The sequence below is a fragment of the Scyliorhinus torazame genome, chromosome 15, assembly GCF_047496885.1.
Source record: "Scyliorhinus torazame isolate Kashiwa2021f chromosome 15, sScyTor2.1, whole genome shotgun sequence".
Classification (NCBI taxonomy): Eukaryota; Metazoa; Chordata; class Chondrichthyes; order Carcharhiniformes; family Scyliorhinidae; genus Scyliorhinus; species Scyliorhinus torazame.
The window spans coordinates 122,793,900-122,814,085 of NC_092721.1; the positions used below are offsets into that span (position 1 = coordinate 122,793,900).

The window sequence follows — 20,186 nt, forward strand, 5'->3', positions numbered from 1 at the left end:
TTAGATGTGGGCGGCACAATAGCACACTGGTTAGCACTGTTGCTTCACAGCGCCAGGGTCCCAGATTTGATTCCAGCTTGGGCCACTGCCTGTGCGGAGTATGTACATTCTCCCTGTGTCTTCGTGGGTTTCCTCCGGGTGCTCCGGTTTCCTCCCACATGTCCCGAAAGACATGCTGTTAGGTGAATTGGACATTCTGAATTCTCTCTCTGTGTACCCGAACAGGCACCGGAGTGTGGCGACTAGAGGCTTTTCACAGTAACTTCATTGCAGTGTTAATATATGCCTACTTGTGACAATAAAGATTATTATTGTTACTATTAATGGGATGAGAGGATTGTCCAAAAGAAGATACTGAGTAGAAATGAACTATATTCTCCGGAGCTGAGAACAATGAGATGATTTCACTGAAATGTATAACATTCATTGAGACTGTGACAAGATAGATGCTGAGAGGCCATTTCCCCTGGCTGGTGAGTCTGGAATTAAGGATCATAGTATCATAATAAGGTATTTAGGATTGTGATAATGAGAAATATCTTCACAGAGGGTTAGAAATCTTTGGAATAATTTAGCCCAGAGGGCTAAACTTACTCAAGGCTGAGGTGGCTAGACTTCTGACACCAAGTAAATCAAGGAATATGGGAATTTGATAGGAAAATGGAGCTGATTTTGAAATACATTGAAATCTTGGGCGAAATTCTCCCCCAATGGCGCGATGTCCGCCGACTGGCTCCAAAGTCGGCGCCAATCAGACGGGCATCGCGCCGGCCCAAAGGTGCGAAATGCTCCGCATCTTTGGCGGCCTAGCCCCAACGTTGAGGGGCTAGGCCGACGCCGGAGGGATTTCCACCCCGCCAGCTGGCGGAAATGGCGTTTGTTGCCCCGCCAGCTGGCGCGGAAATGCGGCGCATGCGCGGGAGCGTCAGCGGCCGCTGTCAGTTTCCCGGCGCATGCGCAGTGGGGAGAGTCTCTTCTGCCTCCGCCATGGTGGAGGCCATGGCGGAGGCGGAAGGGAAAGAGTGCCCCCACGGCACAGGCCCGCCCGCGGATCGGTGGGCCCCGATCGCGGGCTAGGCCACCGTGGGGGCACCCCCCGGGGTCAGATCGCCCCGCGCCCCCCCCAGGACCCCAGAGCCCGCCCACGCCGCCTGGTCCCGCCGGTAAATACCAGCTTTGATTTACGCCGGCGGGACAGGCAATTTCTGGGCGGGACTCCGGCCCATCCGGGCCGGAGAATCCAGCGGGGGGTCCCGCCAACCGGCGCGGCCTGATTCCCGCCCCCGCCCAATCTCCGGTACCGGAGACTTCGGCGGGGCCGGGGGCGGGATTCACGGCGGCCAACGGCCATTCTCCGACCCGGCGGGGAGTCGGAGAATGACGCCCCTTATTGGATGGCAGAGCAGGCTGAAAGGGCCATGTGGACCCCTTCCTGCCCTTATATTCTGTTCTTATGTAGATAGAGTTTACATTACAGAGTCAGGCTATTCAGTCCAAACTGGTGTTTAAATTCCACATGAGGGTCTTCTCACACTTCTTCATCTAATCCCATCAGCATATTCTGCTATTCCTTTCTCCCTCAAGTCTATGCCTAGCTTCCCCCATAAATACATCAATGATAGTTTACTACTTTGCGTCGTAACAAGTTTCACATTCTAACCACTCTCTGGGTAAACGACCCCGTGCCAGTCAGAGAATCGCCTGGGGGGGCCCGATTCATGCGGTGCCGCTCCGATGTTGATCCGCCAATTCTCTGGTCACCGGAGAATCGCCGCCATTGGCGCCGGCACAGTCAGCACGGCACCAGTCAGGGGCCGCTCAACACGGCCTTCCTGGTGATTCTCCCAGCGCAATGGGCCGAGTGCCCGCCGAGTTAGGCCGAGTCCCGCCGGCGCCGTTCTCGTATGGTCCTACCCGGCGGGACCTCACCGTTCATGTTGCGGGGGGCGGCCTGGGGGGGGGGGGGGGCCAAGCCCAGGTGGGGTCTCCATGGAGCCTGGCCCGCAATCGAGGCCTACCGATCGGCGGGCGGGCTTATCCAGGTAGGAGCCTATGTTCCTCCGCGCAGGGCCCCTGTAGCTCTCCGCCATGTTGCGTCGGGGCCGACGCGGAGAAGGCAACCCACATGCATGCACAAACTCGCGCCGGCCGTAGCACGCATGCGCAAGCTCACGCCGGCCATAGCGCGCATGCGCGGACCCGCGGCACCCGTTCTGACGCCCGTTTCGGCAGCTGGAGCAGCGTGCGACCCTCCAGTGCCGTGCTGGCCCCCTGTGCGGCGCAGGATCACTGATCCTAGGAGCCTGTTGACGCCGTCGTAAAATGCTCCAGCATTTACGACGGCGTCAACGCTTAGCCCCAGAATCAGAGAATCCCACCCGTTTTTCCTGAATTCCAAATTGGATTTATTAGTGACTATCGTATCCTGGTTCTGGTCTAACCTGGAAGTGGAAACACCAGCTGGAATTCGCCGGTCATTGGGATTCTCTTTTCCCATGGCAGCGCACCCCCACCCTGGGTTTCCCGGCGGCATGCAGCGGCTTCAATGGGACATCCCATTGACAAGAGGTGGAAAGATAGAATCCCACCGCCAGTGAATGGTGCACCGCCAAGAAATACACAGCTGGGGAACCAGAGAATTTAGCCCATCTTCTCAACAACTACCCTATCAAACTTTTTTAAATTGTAAACCCCTGTATCCGGTCACCCATGAGCCTTCTGCTTTCTAGAGCAAAGAACCACAGCCTATTCATTATTTCCTGATAGGTATAACTCCTCAGTTTTGGGATAATCTCAGTAAACATTTTTGCACCTTCTCCAGTGCTTTTATTTAGTTTTTCATCTACGAAGAACCCAGAACTGTTCACCGTAGTTCACTGCGTTCGAACCTTGCTTCTCTACAAGCTTAATATAATTTTGCTATGTTTCAATTACATTCCTCTAGAAATGAACCCCAGTGCTTTGTTGCTTTTTTATGACCTTATTAAACTCTATTGCTGCCTTTAATGATCTGTTTATCTGTACCACCAGAACCCTTTGCTTCTCTACCCTATTTGGACAATTATTTTCCAAGGTAAATTTGTGGCCTCTTTATTGTCCCTGTCCAAATGTACCACCTCATTCTTATCCAAATTGAAGCTCACTTGTCAATTCCATGCTCATTCTGCAAGTTTATTAATGTCTTTCTGTACTTTGTCACAATCCTCCTCTGTGTTAATGACACCCCAATTTTGTACTGTCTGTAAATTTTGAAATCGTAATCAATTCTAATTCAGGTGTGTCAAATTATTCTTGTAAATTGTGAACAAAAGCGGTCCCCGGTACTGTTTTTATGAAACAGTGCTTCCCATCTTTTGTCAGTCTAAGTAACCACCTTTATCCCCTGTTCTGTGCTTTTGGTTTTGTGGCATGCTTACAAGCATTCTGCTACTTGTCCCCCATGTGTTCCTTTAAAGGAATTTGTATAGGAGCTGAAACAAAGCAATAAAGCTTGAAGCTGAATGTTGAGTGAAGTTAGGAAAAGTATTTAAGTATTGGGTCCTAATCCATCCAGAACCTTTGGCTATCCTTCCACGCCTTTTCTCCTTAGATTTGTGATTCCATTTAGACGGATAGTTTCATAAACACAAATCCCATACTGATGGTTTTCTGTCAAGGTATATGATCCCACTTACCAGTCACAAGGATCACTGATTAGTTCCTACTCTGCTGATCCACACAGTCTGACTGAAGCAATTTGAACTCAAAGTACCTGGGTGAGAAACAAAGAGGAGATTTATATTTTAGCCATTGGTCTGACAGGAATCTTGCACTCTCAATACATTTAATTAAGTTTTGAGTAAATTTAAAAGGTTCCCAAGATTTCCAAGGAACCTTTAGAATTTTTAAAAACCAGTCTGACATGGCAAATAGTGTCAAATAAAGGGAGCGTGAGACAGCTTCTTTCAGGGGTTTTAGACAACTTTTCTCCAAGTTCAGGTTGACACTTAACTGATGAATTAAAAGGAGTGATTTTAACTCTGCTAGTTAAAATTGTTCCAGGAGATGTATTGCTGACATGCCATGCTTTTCTTGGAAGCTGCAAGGTTTAACCTGCTTCTCTCAGCAGGTACAGACAAGGCCCATTAGAAATTGGTGAGATCCTTACTGACATGTGCAACTCAGATGCTGTCTGAAGCTTTTTTAACCGACAACCTGAGTAAGGAAACTATTGCGCCTTTCCCACCAAATCAACCTAGTAGAAAGGGGAATCAGGTCAAAAGATGTTTTGAGAACATTCGGACATACGAATTAGGCACAGGAGGAGGCCATTCGGCCCTTTGAGCCTGCTCCGCCATTCGATAAGATCATGGCTGATCTGATTGTAACCTCAACCCGCCATTCCTGCCTACCCCTGATAACTTTTCACCCCCTTGTTGATCAAGAATCTACCTAGCTCTGCCTTAAAAATGTTCAAAGACACTGCTTCCACCACCTTTAGAGGAAGGGGGTGACAAAAACCAACGACCCTCTGAGAGAAAAGATTTCTCCTCATCGCTGTCTTATTTTTAAACAGTGACCCTTAGTTCTAGATTCTCCCACAAAAGGAAACATCCTCTCCGCATCCACCCTGTTTAGGCCCCTCAGGAACTTAAAGATTTCAATCAAGTCGTCTCTAATTCTTCTAAACTCCAGTGTATACAAGCCTCACCTGTCCAATCTTTACTCATAAGACATCCCAGATATTAGTCTAGTAAATCTTCTCCGAACTGCTTCTAACTCATTTACATCTTTCCTCCACATGACTTGTTTGAGTGACAGGAACTGTTCCTTTGCTCAGTGGTGATGTGCTCCTGACAACTGGCATTGCACCCACCGCCAGTCGTCAGTTGACACGGTAGCACAGTGGTTAGCACAGTTGCTTCACAGCTCCAGGGTCCCAGGTTCGATTCCTGGCTTGGGTCACTGTCTGTGCGGAGTCTGCACATTCTCCCCATGTCTGCACAGATTTCCTCCGGGTGCTCCGGTTTCCTCCCACATTCCAAAGATGTGCAGGTTAGGTGGATTGGCCATGCTAAATTTCCCTTAGGTTAGGTGGGGTTACTGGGTTATGGGGATAGGGTGGAGGTGTGGGCTTAAGTGGGGTGCTCTTTCCAAGAGCCGGTGCAAACTCGATGGGCCGAATGGCCTCCTTCTGTACTGTAGATTCTATGGTTCTTTGATTCTATGACACCTCTTGCCGCTTATGGGTGGGAAACTGACCGGTGGTGTGCAAGTGAAGCTTGGGTGTTAAAATCTACCGGGAGTCAAGCTGGCAAGGCTGGATGGCTTGCTATCCAACTCAGCAGTTCCAGCTCGATTCCCATCCCAAATTTCAACCAGTTTTGCATTACTGCAAGGCAGAACATTTTCACAGCAACACTAAAGTTGACGTGTAAATGTCTCCTGTGTTCCTAAATACAGTCGAGTGTGTCAAATGTACATTTTTCTTTTTCAGGAAACAAACAGTGCTCAAATAAGAACTGTATTAAAATTAGTGGTAGCGTACTTCCAATAATTCTATCGGGAGTACATAAACATCATGTAGCCCATACCAGCATAGAGCTTTCTCAGCACAAAAATAAATTGCATAAGTTAAACAAAAGAGATTGATGTTAACTCGGGCAGGCATTAGTCTGAAGTGGACAGAACACTTGGACACTGTGAAAAAAGTGTGGACTGGCCAGTGCTGCTTGTTGGGTGACATTTAAAATTATTAAATTAATTTCTTGCCCATAACCTGTAAAAGGGTTTTTGAGATTGGGGCAGAAGCCAACTGTCAAGTAAAGGGGGAAGACTGGGCTTGGAAAGCTCCTGCGATGAATGTTGAGATTTCAGATATATTGTATTATGACTATTTGGTGAATTAAGGGTTAAAAGCCTGGTTACGGTGTAGTTGACTGCTGCAGACACGTTTTTAAAATAATCTTTGTTTGAAAGACAACAGAGCTTTTAGGAGTGAGGTGCAATTAACCATCGTAAAAGCTTGGGCTAAATGCAATTTTGCTTTGATGAAGGGGTGTCCCTGGGGAGTTAATTAGATTTTAGCTTGGAGAGATTATGTCATTGCTGGGTGGAGCTAAGGCATGAGAAAGTATTTTCAGTGGACTTCTGATCTGGCTGAAGCTGAGAGCAAGTAAGGCAGTTTGTTCTCACTGTAGGTTAGTTAAAAGGGATGGACTGAATTTAAAGTAGTGCAAACTTGTCTGAGGACTAAGGAGAAGCTGAAACAAGCCTTTGAAAACAGTTTTTGAAGACATCCAACCAGAGTTTCTGCAGGTGTTTGGACAGGAGTCAGATCTCTTCTGTAAAACAGTGTCAAAAGATCTCTTTCTCAAAGAATAACTCTGTAAAGCAAGTATTACACTGTTCCATTGGTATTTAAGGTGAATTGAGAGCTGAAATGGCGTATTTCCTTGTTGTTTAAGAGGGACTAAAGATAGCAGTTAAGGGTATTGTATTCACTGTATTGAGTAGTATTGTTTAAGGGGTAATTATAAGTTATGTTCAGGTGTGATGTTAATGATTTTAATATTGTGTTAGTCATAAAGTTGATTTTAATATACCATACCCCTATTTCTTCATGCAATCACTCCTGGAATGAAATATCCTTTCCTCACTGTCACACAAACTTAAAATAAAATATTGGGGTTTCGGTCCAGTATCCTAGTCATTGTTGGGGTCTGATCTGGGATTGTAATACACTGAGGTAATCTTCCAGGCCCATTAACACTCCACATAAAAATAACATTCTCAAAACCCCTTTAGCCTCTTCGGGCACCATGACTCCCACCATGATTTGGCTTTATGTGTTGGCCCTTAAAATACTGTGCTTTAGATTTTTCAGTTTAAATTAGGCCCCACCCTGGTTGAAAAGGAGCCTCAGCCAACTTCAAAGTCAACAAAAATAAAATGTAACCAGGTGGGAAGTGCCAATTAGGAATCTATTTTAACCCCAATCATGCAGCATTTCCAGTAGGCAGAAGCTGGATTTAAAATCAGTTCAATGATTTAGCAGGCCTGAAAAATTGTTCACAGATACAAAAAAAAGCGCATCCAGAATTCGAACCAGCAAAGATGGGAGGGAAACAGCACAAAGCACTTGTGAACACTAACTAAAATCTAGAGACACATTCTTCACAAAGCTCTAAATAACACATAAAAGTACTGCACAGAACGACATTGTTGGAAAAAAAAGTATGAACATACAATCACATCATTCATGGGTCATAGCTCAGAGTGTAATGTGGAAACCATCTGAATCATTCTTGCACACATTAGAAGAAAATGTTCAAGTATGAAGGTGCAATGTCTGGAAATATTAAAAATTAATCAGTATCACCATGAGACACATAGGAGAACATACAGGACAAAAATACATAACTGCCAATACAGTGCCATGCACACACATGCAGACACACAAATACAATAGGCTCACAGTCACATACATACATAAGCACAGATAGACCTGACTGAGCAATGTTATATGAATAATTAATACAGGTGCATTTTAAATAGGTGAACATCCCTGTTAAAATAGCAGAGTGTAATTTAATGTGATCCTGTTTGACTTAGAATAGATTACATGTCACACATATACATGAGCATTCATATACATATGCAGATATAGATAGGCAGATACATACACCCACATGCCGTCAGACATTCAATATAAACAGCAACATACACAAATACATTGACACAGATTACCCTGGAAAACTTCAGTGTCACTATGGATTAAGAGGGGATTTCTTCTGAGTAAATTTTCCCACAATGATTTACTCTAATTTTATGCTGAAACATCATGATATATAAATGTGTTCATTCAGTTGGCCAATCTACCTAAAACCCACTTAACCTATTAACATAACTCCAACAACCATGCCTATTGCATGTTGATGAGTATTTACCTGCGAAGCATAGGGAAATTTACACCCCAAACGTTTAGGTGCAACACAAACCTAACTTTCTAAATCAGATATTTTATAGCAATTACTTTTGTTTTAGAAATTCTGTAAATGGCTCCTTATTTGGGCTGGCACTGTATCTTTTATTTATTTGAAAGCTTCTTCCATGGCACCAAAATATGTTATACTAAAGGAGAAAAACTTCTGGAATTGCATTTTCTTAAATATGTTGTGTTTGTGTATATAAAGCATAGATTGATGGCTTCAAACTTTAGTTTTCATTGCATCAATAAAATAATGAGGAATTTAAAGTAGGTGAGTTGTGTATAATCTGCGCTTTCCGTGAGCCCTGCTGTTTATACTGATTTCAACTTGTTCAACACCATTATTGTGTCCTTATAATTATCAGATTTCAACTAAATTGTCATCAGAGAAATGGCAAAGATTTTGATATCATTTTGCTGTAAATCAAATTGAAGAAATTCCAGACTAAATTATGGAGATACTCATACATAGTTAAAAACATAGATACCCAGATACAATTACAAACATTCTCTGCATGTTTCATTGTTGATATGTTTTGGTACAGGTTTCCACTAATATTAGAAAGACCAACACTATGTCACCCATGCTTCCATGCACTGTATACTCCAAAATTGGAAATACTCACACAGAAACATAGCTTGATAGACATGCACAAATATTTAACTCACACACAGGCTTATCGCACAAATAATTCAGGGATCTCTCCCTCACTTATACCCACACTCCAATCACTTTCACAAATACTAACTGTTGTCACATAAGTAAAAGGGAGACGCATCACTGTTCCCATAGAATATGTGCCAAGAACATTAATATATAAGAAACGTTATTATGCAGAAACACTAACAGTCACCATTCTAACCACACAGTTAAACTCTGGTTTACATAAACATCCACATCAATAACACCACATAGCATTTATTGTTTTTCTTTTCCTGGCCTATTCTATCTCTGTTCCTCAGAAATGTTAATTGGGCTTCCATGTTAAAATGTGTCCAGATATCTGTCAGCTTGGAATAAATTTCTGAATACAATTGTTTGCTCCTAAAATGTGCTCCATGTGTAGATGTGGTTAATTCACCACCTTAATTTGCCTAGTAGGATGTTAGATGATCCATTCCTTATATGTAGATACTGTTGTTGCAATACAATGAGTGTATCAAAAAAGCAACTCATTCCCTAACTATCTGATTATCTTTGGTTGCTCTTGTTCCCTATATTGACCTATGGTTTAGGACTGAGGCACATTTAAGTTTTCTATTCAGGAAAATATAAACATGTGAAGCTATAAATTAGCTGATGGTCGAATGCTGAAAATTCCAGTGAGTGAAGTTAACATACCAATAGCTAAACTGCCATTTTTAATATAGGCATTAACCTATTTAATATAAACTGATTGAGGCATGTGTAAAAACAGAACACAACAATGCAAAAGGAGCCAGGACTTTTTTATTTTGCCTGATGTTCACCAATCTACGTTTCTACCAGGAAAACATTTGGAAAATGTTCCCAGTTTACAATGTATCGAGTATGTAGGATTTAGGTGTTATATGTGCAAATGCTTTGCTGAGTGTGGGGTGCTGCCTGAGTGTCCGTATGTGAGGCAAATCGTGTTTAGGCTTTGGAAGAGATGCTGTTATGTTGAGAGTGTTCGCATAAAAGAGGGATATGTATATATATGTGCATGCACTTGTGTCATCGCACCTGAGTGTGAGGAAATACAACTGAGGAAGATGAATATGAGGCATGAAAGAAATATTGTGTGGGCCGCACTTGCTTATAGGTGACAATTTGTATGTGGATTTTTGTGTTGGAAGAAAGGATGTATTTACATTGGAGTATATTTGAGTGCCTGCATTCCATCAAATATTTCTGTGAATATGTGCAGTAAGTGTGAGGAACGGTTTCCACATGCATGAATTTGACTGTTTATATGTGCTTGCTTGTGCATGATGACATTTATATAAGTATATTCCTGGGTGTTGGAGTAATTGGAAGTATTAAAAAATGAGAAAATATTTTTCTTATTTCTATGTATGTCTCCCTTAGAATAGTTGTGAGAATGTTTCTTGCTGCAATAGAGGGTTGTGGGAGAATTTTCTTGAGCCTACATGAGTGTGTTTTTCCACTTCAGTGATGTGCATGAAAGAAAGACCAATGTTATCTATGACATTGCTGCCTGTGACTGTGAATTTGGGTTTGTGTATAAATGTGTGTATTTCTTTGTCTTAGCATGTTTAATAATAGGCACATTATTTTATTCTTTATACCAAGGAATAGTCCTATGGATATTCCTATGGATATTCACATCATTAAGTGTGAATGAGACTTTCTCTATTTAGCCTCTGCATATTTGCATGTTCAAGTGCATGCGTGCAACATGCTTACATATTTTTAAGTAAAGTATTCTCATATGTGTGTGTAATCTTCTGGTTCCATTATTCCAGTGGTAAGACAAATCTGCTCACAGGATAAAGAATTTGGATTTAGTAAATGTGGAGAAATGGTTTATGGGTGCTAGTCTACCAGAGTACAGCTAAGATAATAGCAGTACAAAGCAGTTTATGTGTAGGTAAAAGTCCTATTCGTGTGAGGGCTGATTGGTTCTATGAGTATTTACATTATCATTAGGTAGAAACATGGGTGTTTCTATGTCCTCATGTATGAGGCAGTCACTGCATCTTTAAGAGTTTTCTCATGGGGGTTATTCATGTGAAACTGTGTATGCAATTAACATACCATACAATGGATAAGTATTTCTGTGCATATATGTGCTCCTATAAGAGCATTTTAGAAATTTGCACACACAAATGAGATATATAAAGCTATGGAAATGTATATATATATATTCTGGTGTACTTCATTTCTGCTTCTGCGGGTGACTGTATGGCTATGTGTACCTCTTCGTATATGGGTATTTCGGTAAAGACGTTTGTGTGCACCTGAAACTGTTTTTGTGTTGAACATTTTCCTTTAGTTTGTATGTGTGTGAATGTTTATCTTTTTGGTTTATAACGATTTGGACGCATAAGAGCAGTCTGCCTTTGTCTCAAAATGTTTGTATCTATAAACAATTTTGTCACTTCAATGCCTCTATTTCTTTGCCATCTGTGTACATATTTCAACTTTCTGTGCTGTTGTGGGGAAACACATTTACAGTACATGCTAAATCTTTTAAGAACTATATATTTTTGCAGGTTGAATTTTCTGCCTGTGATAGTAATTGTGTATTGAATGTGTATGTACCATTTAGAGTAATTTATGCATATAAGAGTAAACATATGCAAAATGATCGCTCATCAATGTCGGAAGCTAATGTCAGTGTTTGTATATGAGTGGATAGTTCTATATTTCTTTCAGTATTTGGATATTGTTAATGCATATGTGGGGCACGTGTCTGTGGATATGTGTGTTGGAAAGTGTTAATAATAATCTTTATTATTGAAAATCCCCTAGTAGCCACACTCCAGCACCTGTTCAGGTACACTGAGGGAGAATTCAGAATGTCCAATTCACCTAACAAGCATGTCTTTTGGGTCTTTTGGGAGGAAACCCACACAGACACGGGGAGAACATGTGGACTGCACAGACAGTGACCAAGCAGAAATCGAACCCGGGAAGCTGGCGCTGTGAAACAACAGTGCTAACCACTGTGCTATTGTGCCACCCCATTTATAACTTATGTAAGAGTATGTCTTTGCAAAAAGAGTTATTACTTGTAAGTCTGTATAGGCATTTATCTGTGTTTGTGTATTTGTGCTGGAACTTGTAGAGGGCTTATGGGGCTGGTTTAGCACACTGGGCTAAATCGCTGGCTTTAAAACCAGACCAAAGCAGGCCAGCAGCACGGTTCAATTCCCGTACCAGCCTCCCCGACAGGTGCCGGAATGTGGTGACTAGGGGCTTTTCACAGTAACTTCATTTGAAGCCTACATGTAACAATAAGCGATTTTCATTTCATTTTCATTTCATGTAAGTGTTCTGTGGATATTAATACTTGTCGTCATTTGTAAATATGTGTCTGTGACTGTAGCTGTTAGTACTTCTTTGTGTCAGAGTTTGGGTACGTTAGCTTGGACACAAGTACTAACATATGATTATGAATATATGCATGTGACTATGAATACTTCCACATGAATTGTGTGGGTATATGTGCATATTGATAAGTAGGGAAGTGTTGGTGTGCATATGAGGCTCTGGTTATACATAAATTGGATTCAAATATTTGCATGTGTCTGTGAATAGCTTTACCAGGATAGTGGTGTTGCTGGCATTTATTGCCCATCCCTAGAAATGGAGTGGTTTGCTACACGACTTCAAAGGACAGTTAAGAATCAATCACATTAGTGTGGGACCAGAGTAACATATGGAACAAAACAGGTAAAGAAACCTGTTCTTCCCTGACGGACAACCTGTTGAGGTTTTTACAACAAAGTCTTGTGGTCACTTTTACACACACCTATTTTTTATTTCCAGATTTTTAAATTGAATTCAAGTTCTTAAATTGTATGGTGGGGTTTGAATGCACATTCTTCAGATTATCAGAACAGTAACAATGACATTACTGAAATCTATATATGTCTGAATGAGTGTACATATAAAATCAGGCATTAAACCGATGCAACAATATCAATTAAAAGGACCACAAAGGGACTGTGTTTTAAATTTGAGGTAATCCCTAAAATTTAATTATTGCTGTTGCCATCCTAACATTTCCCACACTCGTGTCCTTTGGCCTGTTTTCCTTCGCTTGCCTCCAGTGTCCAACTTCTTTATATTCACTCTCCATTGTAAGCTTCATTGTGATGTTGCTTGGCTTTATGCACTTTCTTGGCATTTCTGTGGTCAGTATCCCTCTGAACATTTCTCTCTTGCTTTAACCTAAATGTGCTCCCGTCCACGCACCTCTTCGGTATTGAAATCAACGTGGTGATTTCACGATTCACCACGCCAGAGGAGTACTGGATCAAACAATTACTTCTCAAAACTCAGCAGACCGTGCCTCCTCTACTTCATCCTTCTCAGGACTACATAACTTGGAGGACTCTTAGCTCCATCAGACTTTTCTTCCTACCACAGATTAGAAACATTTAAACTCCACATATTGTCAACTAATCTCGACCTCATAATGTAACCCCTAATCTGTTACAATCTTTCTTATCTTGCTAGGGCCCCACGGAGTCCTTGGTCTTGGATATCCAAAAGGATAAATGATGATTAAAAGCAGATTAAAAAGCGCCTTATTTCCAAAGTTTCACCGACTGAACCCACTGCCCTGAAACATTAACACTGCCTTCCTCTCTCCTCAGACGCTGCCTGTCCTGCGGAGTTCTTCCTCCAGTAATATCATTTTTTTGTTTCAAATTTTCGTTTTCTGTCCTTTTATTTAAAAAAATCACTGATACTATTTCGGTTGAGGTTCAAGGTCCTGATGCAATATGAACCCAACGTCCGCTCTTGTGTCTCTTTCGGAGAAAGCGATTCAAACATTTCAGCACCTTCACGTGTTCGCTCTTTTGAAATCTAGATATCTCCTTGAACTATTTATTTCAGCTCCAACCTACGCTGTTACTGAAACGTGCCACCCATTTCGATGGGGTGTTTGTTGGGTTTATTTTAAATGCCAGATATGCTGACCCAACATTTCCCCAAGGGAGGCTGTGTGGATTTCCCTTGTTATTGCAAACTCTCGGCGTGTCATCTGTTCGGGGCGCAGGGGCTGGCTTCCTGTTTGGCCAACCCTCAGCCTATTGTGTGCAGGATGTTTGTAGATTTGGAGGTCAGTGACATGTTGCAACGCGATCGGGATATTCACACCTACGTTGGGTGGATTTGGGATTTTTTTGTACTGCATATCTCGCTCTGTATCACAACGATTGCAACTCACTGCCTCCCCCCCCCCCATCAATTACTTTACTGGCAGGCTCCACTCTTCTGACTCTGTGGTCGAAATTCGACTACTGCAGCTGCCAGCCCCCTCCGTTGGCCCGTGTTTGACGTTATTGGGTGCTGGGGTGCACTACTTCGGATATACACTGTACCCCATGTCAAGTTATAGTTTGATGCGGGTTTGCAGTGAAGTTCGGGGGAGGTCCAAGACTGAGATCATTCGGGTTTTAGTGTTTATCTGAAGAGAACAGGTTCCTTTGGCTCTTCCTTTCTCGGCAATCCAATTTTATTAGGATTTACTATCATTTGTGCGCGGGAATCCCTCGGGAAATAATGCTTTGATTAATGTAATCCGAGGCAAGGATACGCCACATGCCCGGCTCCCAGGGGATGAGCCCTGTTTGACAAACAAAAACAGTGCAGCCACGCCGAATGCAACTATTACAATCCGCACCCCCGGTCCTGGAGACGCAGTTGGATCATTTGAACAATGAGCAGAAATAAAAAGACAATCGCCGAGAGAGGCTGCGGCCATCAGCCTGCCTCTGGCTGCGGGGTCCAGAGCCACACACTCAAACTTAACCGGTCAATTAACACAAAACTGCCTCACAAAAAAAGATGCATCGGCTTTAATACATGTTCCAAATCCCTCGTCGGCTGCGTTGAAAAAAAGGGAGCGTTTGAATATTTGGACGAATATTACCCATCAAAGAATCTTGCAACCGCTGTATTTAAAAAACAAAATTGTATTTATTGAAAGAATAATGTGCATATTCCAATGACATGTGAGACAACGGTCACATGGGGAGCAATATGCACGTCCCAAGATCAAATCAATGTGAAGGTTTCAAAAAGAAACAAATAAAATTCACTGGGCATGTGTTCCCAAATACCGTCACCAGCAAACAAACCAGAACCCGCGTGCAAAATAGCAAAAAACATTGCTCCTGAGCTGCAATCTCATGCACGCCGGCATTGGTTCAAAGAAAATCACAACACATACAAAGGTAATCATTCAAACTATGTAAAATGCACAGGGCCCCTGAGGCACACAGTACGAATGGGTGACATACACATCCTGGTCTTGAAACAATTGAAATATGTCCCCGGATAGATGTTATCAGGATCCTGCTATCATCCAATGTAGACTCGAATACAAAACCAATATAAATACAGCCAAGAAACTGGGATGAGTAATAAGCATACCCTAACATGAAACCAGGCCACCACAAAGCGCCCACACTGCCATCCACAACCAGAGCCCCATTCTTCAAAATGACATTCACCTTTTCCGTGACACAAACCACCTTTTGCCAGCCAGATTTGTTCCCTTTAATATATGCTAAGCGCACACTACTCCATGTGAGAAAACATGGTCATATCGAAGACAGCAGCGATCCAAATTAACATCGAACACGCTAAGATCTGTGTCTGTGCCGACCATTTGCTGCCCTGGTCATTTATTATTTAACACCAAAATAATATTTCAAAAAGACTTGGCGGCTACACGGTTCATGTTCGTGTTTCCCTCGGCTTTCCCTTGTTTGAGATTGAAACTCCAAACGGTGGGGAACGGTTGGGGGAGGAGGGCCGCTCAGTTAAGCAATGATATAGATATCCGTGCACCCCTTCGGCAGATAGCGCAGTTCTCAGTCTAGCAATTAATAATCTCCAATGTATCAATATTCAGGAAACATCTGGACTGTCGCTAACAGTACGGGCTATCTCGCGGGAAGGGGCAATCTGCATGTTCAGTATTTTATTTTCTAAATATTCTGGAAGTAAAGCTTTTTTTTTAAAAAAATGAAAATACAGCATCGCACAAAAAAATAATGCATCAGTCAGTATAAGAAGTTTCCAGTTCAACGCGTCATTCAATAATTACATACATCCATTGAAAACGATTCCCTCCAAAACTTCTCACAAGCTGCATGTGAAAGTTTTATTATCTTAGTCAAATGTTTCCTCGGGAACTTGCCCCTAACCTGAAACATACTATTGCTAGATGTGAAAGACGCGATGAATAAGTTTTGTAAATGTTACAATCCTGCCCCACTGTCAGATTATAGAAGTATAATAGAATGTAATAGTTGATAGCCAACGTAACCCGGAATTCTGATCACTATAGTGTTCGCGGATCAACAAGTAGCGACATTTCTTAGCAAGTCCCGAAAAGAAACGTACTGACGTTTCAACACTTACTTTTCGAAAGTGCATGTTTGGAGTGAGTTTCTGTGGAGGAGACCATTTCCAGCCGTCATCTCCCCCCCCCCCCCCCAGTCACTGGCAAGCAACTAAAGCTATGGACAGTTGGAGAGTCAAAAGAAAGTTTGTCATAATTTATACTTGCCACAATTTACCCTGATTGTGATATTTAACCCAAGAATCTTAAAATGTGCATTCGTGAATGCAATATATATCCATATATATATATATAATGTACAGATTCCCAGAGAAAATATTTCTTGCATACTGAAGACAAGGAGAAGAGAAGAGAAATAAGTTATTGCAAGACATTCCCTGCAACGATTGGGTTGTTTGTTTTAAAATGGTTATCCGAGAATCATTCAGAAACTGCAGCACTAAATCTAACACGCTAAAACAATAACAGCAACAACCTTAGAACTTATAAATAAAACTTTTTTTTTAAATAAACGAGAGAAATAGAGCGCGCTTTTGTTATGCGACATTAAAGTGCAGAATCGTGCAAACATGTTGCAGGAGCAGAATTCTTTAACTTTTCCTCCGCCAAAAAGTAATACAGTAATTAGTGATGGTAAATCACCAAATCATCCCTATTGTAGGGAACACCCGTAAGGTCAGACTGTTGGAGTGCTTAAATGGGAACAGTAGCGAAGATAAAACGGCGGGAAAACAATAGGAATTATACCATTTGGAAATGTCTGTGAATTTATAAGGAGTATCTTTTTTACATCTTCAATAGTTAATGAAGCACAGCCCTGTGTTCACCTATAAACTGTCGAGCTATACTTTGGAACACCGTTCGATTCTGTGATGTTCTTATTCGGAGTTCTGTTAGACGCATATTTTAAAAAGAACTAAGGCTTGTTTCTAATGTGGAAAACTCGTTGCCATGCATAAAATAGGGCAAGCATTCTGAGACGAGAGGAAAATCTTTAACCTTTCTTTGAAGAAAATCTAAAGCAGACAGGCTAGAATCTCACAGACACGTGCGCCGTCACAGTCTGGGCAAAGAGTTCGTGTAAATAATGAGCATCCCCAGAAAAAGAGGGGCCGAATCTTTCCTCTTCGCGCAGCGACGGGCCTTCAAATAGGCGAGTAACACACTTCACATGTCCTTTCCACTCTTCAATTCCTCATGTTATATCAGTGCTTTGATAGGAAAATTCAATTCAGTAGGAGTCACATGTTCAGCAAATCTTTACCAATCCCTCAGACTCCTCCAAGCCTACAGGTTTAAGAACACTTCGCCCGGTTTTCATCTCTCGAAGCAAAAAGGAATTGCCAGCGAAGAGCTCGCTTCCCCTGTCGAAATTAAGGTTTTAAATGAGATTTGTCACAAAGCCATCACCATACTCGGCTATCCACAATGCAGCTGAACGTGAGAAAGTCCACACCAACGTGCATCTTATCCCAGTGTGGACGGTCTGTGTTTAACGTTCAAGCCAAGTGTTACAAAGTTAATTGGAAACTCTTGGAATAAATAGGCTAGGGTGAGTTGGGATCATGTGGGGGAAAATCAAACCGGCACTTTTTCTCTTCATCTTAAAACTTTAGACTAAAAGGCAAGACTGAGCTAGGCAATGAATAACAACACTGATGAAAATATATATGAATTAAACTCCGAAAGCAGCAACAAAAACGACTGCTTGCAGTTCAGGTCAGGTGCAGGCTATTGCGTGGAAATGCCACATTGATGGGCGAGAGGGTTCTTAAAGCTCGCCAATTCTCCCGCCTGGATTTTTTTTTGCTTTGGCACCCCTGTTCTTAAGAGGGTCTTTTCACAGTAACTTATTATATAGATGTATTTTCAAATATAAAATTTGCCCTGCCCCGCCCCCCCCCATATAATTTCAGACTGCATGAAATATTTTACGGATTCTTTTTCATATCGCTGACCAGGAAAACGTTTATTTTTTTAAGAATCCCTCAAACTTGCTAGAGAAGTGGCAGGGGCACTTTATAAGTAAAATTAGTGACACCATCGTGCCCATTGCACTTACTTTTACATATATGGTTACTATTTTGACTTTTTTGAGGCATCACATTTCGCCAGTTTTTGTATAAACTAACTCCGTGGCTTCTCTCTTCCCATCTCTCCATGACTGAACTCCGTTATTTCTCTGTGCTCTGTCTTTTCACGCACGACAGCGCTCCCTACCGTCCATGGCAAGTCTGTCAAGCCCCAAATTTGCATCGTGCGCTCCAGACTCCGCAACGGACAAAATTAACGGCACCCGAGGGGGATGGGAGGGGAGGGGGGGGGGGGGAGCTCGGATAAACTATATGTTTTAAAATGTCAGAATTGGGAACAGAAGACGGCTACCTTTATTGACTATATAGAGAGCTCTATACACTGACTTGGGGTCCCGGTCGTTCTTCCCGGCTGAAATGGAGTCCTTTATCTCAACCCGAGTGCACAAACATATAGGTTAATGTGACTACTGTTCTTTCCTTTTATTTCGTTCTCTATGGCAACGAAAATGCTGTGCGCAGAAATGCACCCCGTCAGGAAAACAAATGATCTTCGGGGAGCTGCTCTACATGGCATCTGTTCCAAAGGGGCACAGAGGGAAGTAAGGAAGAAGGTAAGAGTGAAAATGTGAGAGAGAGAGAGCAGTGTGTGTGTGTGTGGGGGGGGGGGGGGGGGGGGGAATAGAAAGGACTCTTGATGTGTTTGACGGAGAAAGGATTACGTGCGTGTGTGTGAAAGAAAAAAATAAAGACTGTGTGTGAGATGTAACAATGTAAAAAAAATACTCGTTTAAAAACTTGATTCCTGCCACTGCTAATTTCTTCGACCCCCACGCACATTTTGAGCTGCATTTGTCATTCTATAATGAAATTGAGAAACAGTAAAAAGACAGACTCGAACAGAGACTGTTGTAGCAGCGTGTCCACACACTTTACACTATAAAGGAATCGATGTTTAGTAAAAAGAAATCAATCGCGCTGGGAAAATGGACATGAAATACTTTTGTTTCAAAGCTGGAAACGGGTGTAAAATTATGTATCATTATATCTTTTAATATCCACACGTACACGTGTCTGGGCGCGTATACATACACATATGTGTGTGTGTGTTTGTGTATTTAAGGAAGCTTGACATTCAAATTAATTCCAATCGTCACGACGCGAATCTCTTTTTTGGGATTCAATGATATGAAGTGCCTGGATTTAAAGACGGGAGCTGCGGAGAAGGACAACACAGCATGGATTGTCATATTTGGAAAATGTCTTTTACACTTGACCTTGACAATCGAAGTGCTTCCGGTGTGCACCGAGTTTTACCTCTGCGGGCAATAGAAGAAAAGTTGCCGAAGATGCTTTGAAATTTGGGAGATGGCGGCCTGTTAGTTTATGCCTGGCGCTCGCGCCACCCACCTCTGCGGAGACCTCAGCCAAGTTCTCGTTAGTTCTGATCGATCCTGATACCCTGGACAGGCTTCTCGGGACCACGGGGTTAGTTTGTGGTGTCTGGGCGATCGGTGCACGATGTGCTCCGGTGTGCTCGTCGATTTCTCTGAGATCGTTTGCAACGCTTTTGCTACCTAATTAATGCTGGAATCTCCTATTAATTGTGACCTTGCCCAGTGCTCTCTACTTACGCGTGTCCTCCACGGTGAAGCGCCGAACAGCACTTCAATTCAGCAAAATTTAGCACCCACAAAAAAAAAATCCAGCCCAACGCCTCCGATCCTCAAATGCCCCAACAATCTAAAATCCAAATAAACCTATTAATAAAGCCTTTTGAGATAGGATGCCAGACTTACCAATGGGATGTTCGCTGTTCAGACCGTAAACAGAGTTGAAAAGTTTCGCCTATTTGGAAGATTTGTTTTGCTTTTTACCTTTGCTCCGAATTGCTCCTCGCTGATCCTCGCTAAGATGTGCGCGTGTACTGGCTGACGGAGCACGGCACTCACTAGTCTATTATTTTCACCAAAATATATGAAAATTTATGCAAATGTAAATCAGTACAAATTGCTCTCTGATGTTTTACTTTTTTTCTTGGTGGGGAAACACGCTTTCGGGGATGTTTATTTTAAAAACCAAATGTTATTTGGGTCTTTCCCATCTTAACCAGTAACTTTTAAGCTTTTTAATGGTCAGAAATGTGGTCCT

The 20,186-nt window shown here is 42.4% G+C and overlaps 1 long non-coding RNA gene across 5 annotated transcripts in view; it reads right to left on the reverse strand.

Moving 5' to 3' along the window:
- The window catches only part of LOC140391783 (uncharacterized), a 170,359-nt gene extending 150,393 nt beyond the window's left edge, over positions 1-19,966 (reverse strand). For all 5 annotated transcript variants that reach the window (XR_011935180.1, XR_011935182.1, XR_011935179.1 and 2 more), the window contains exons 1-2: positions 19,835-19,966; positions 3,675-3,751 (exon numbers count right to left, since the gene is read on the reverse strand). This is a non-coding gene — a long non-coding RNA (uncharacterized lncRNA). The remainder of the gene's footprint in view (positions 1-3,674; positions 3,752-19,834) is intronic.
- Positions 19,967-20,186: the final 220 nt, after the last annotated feature.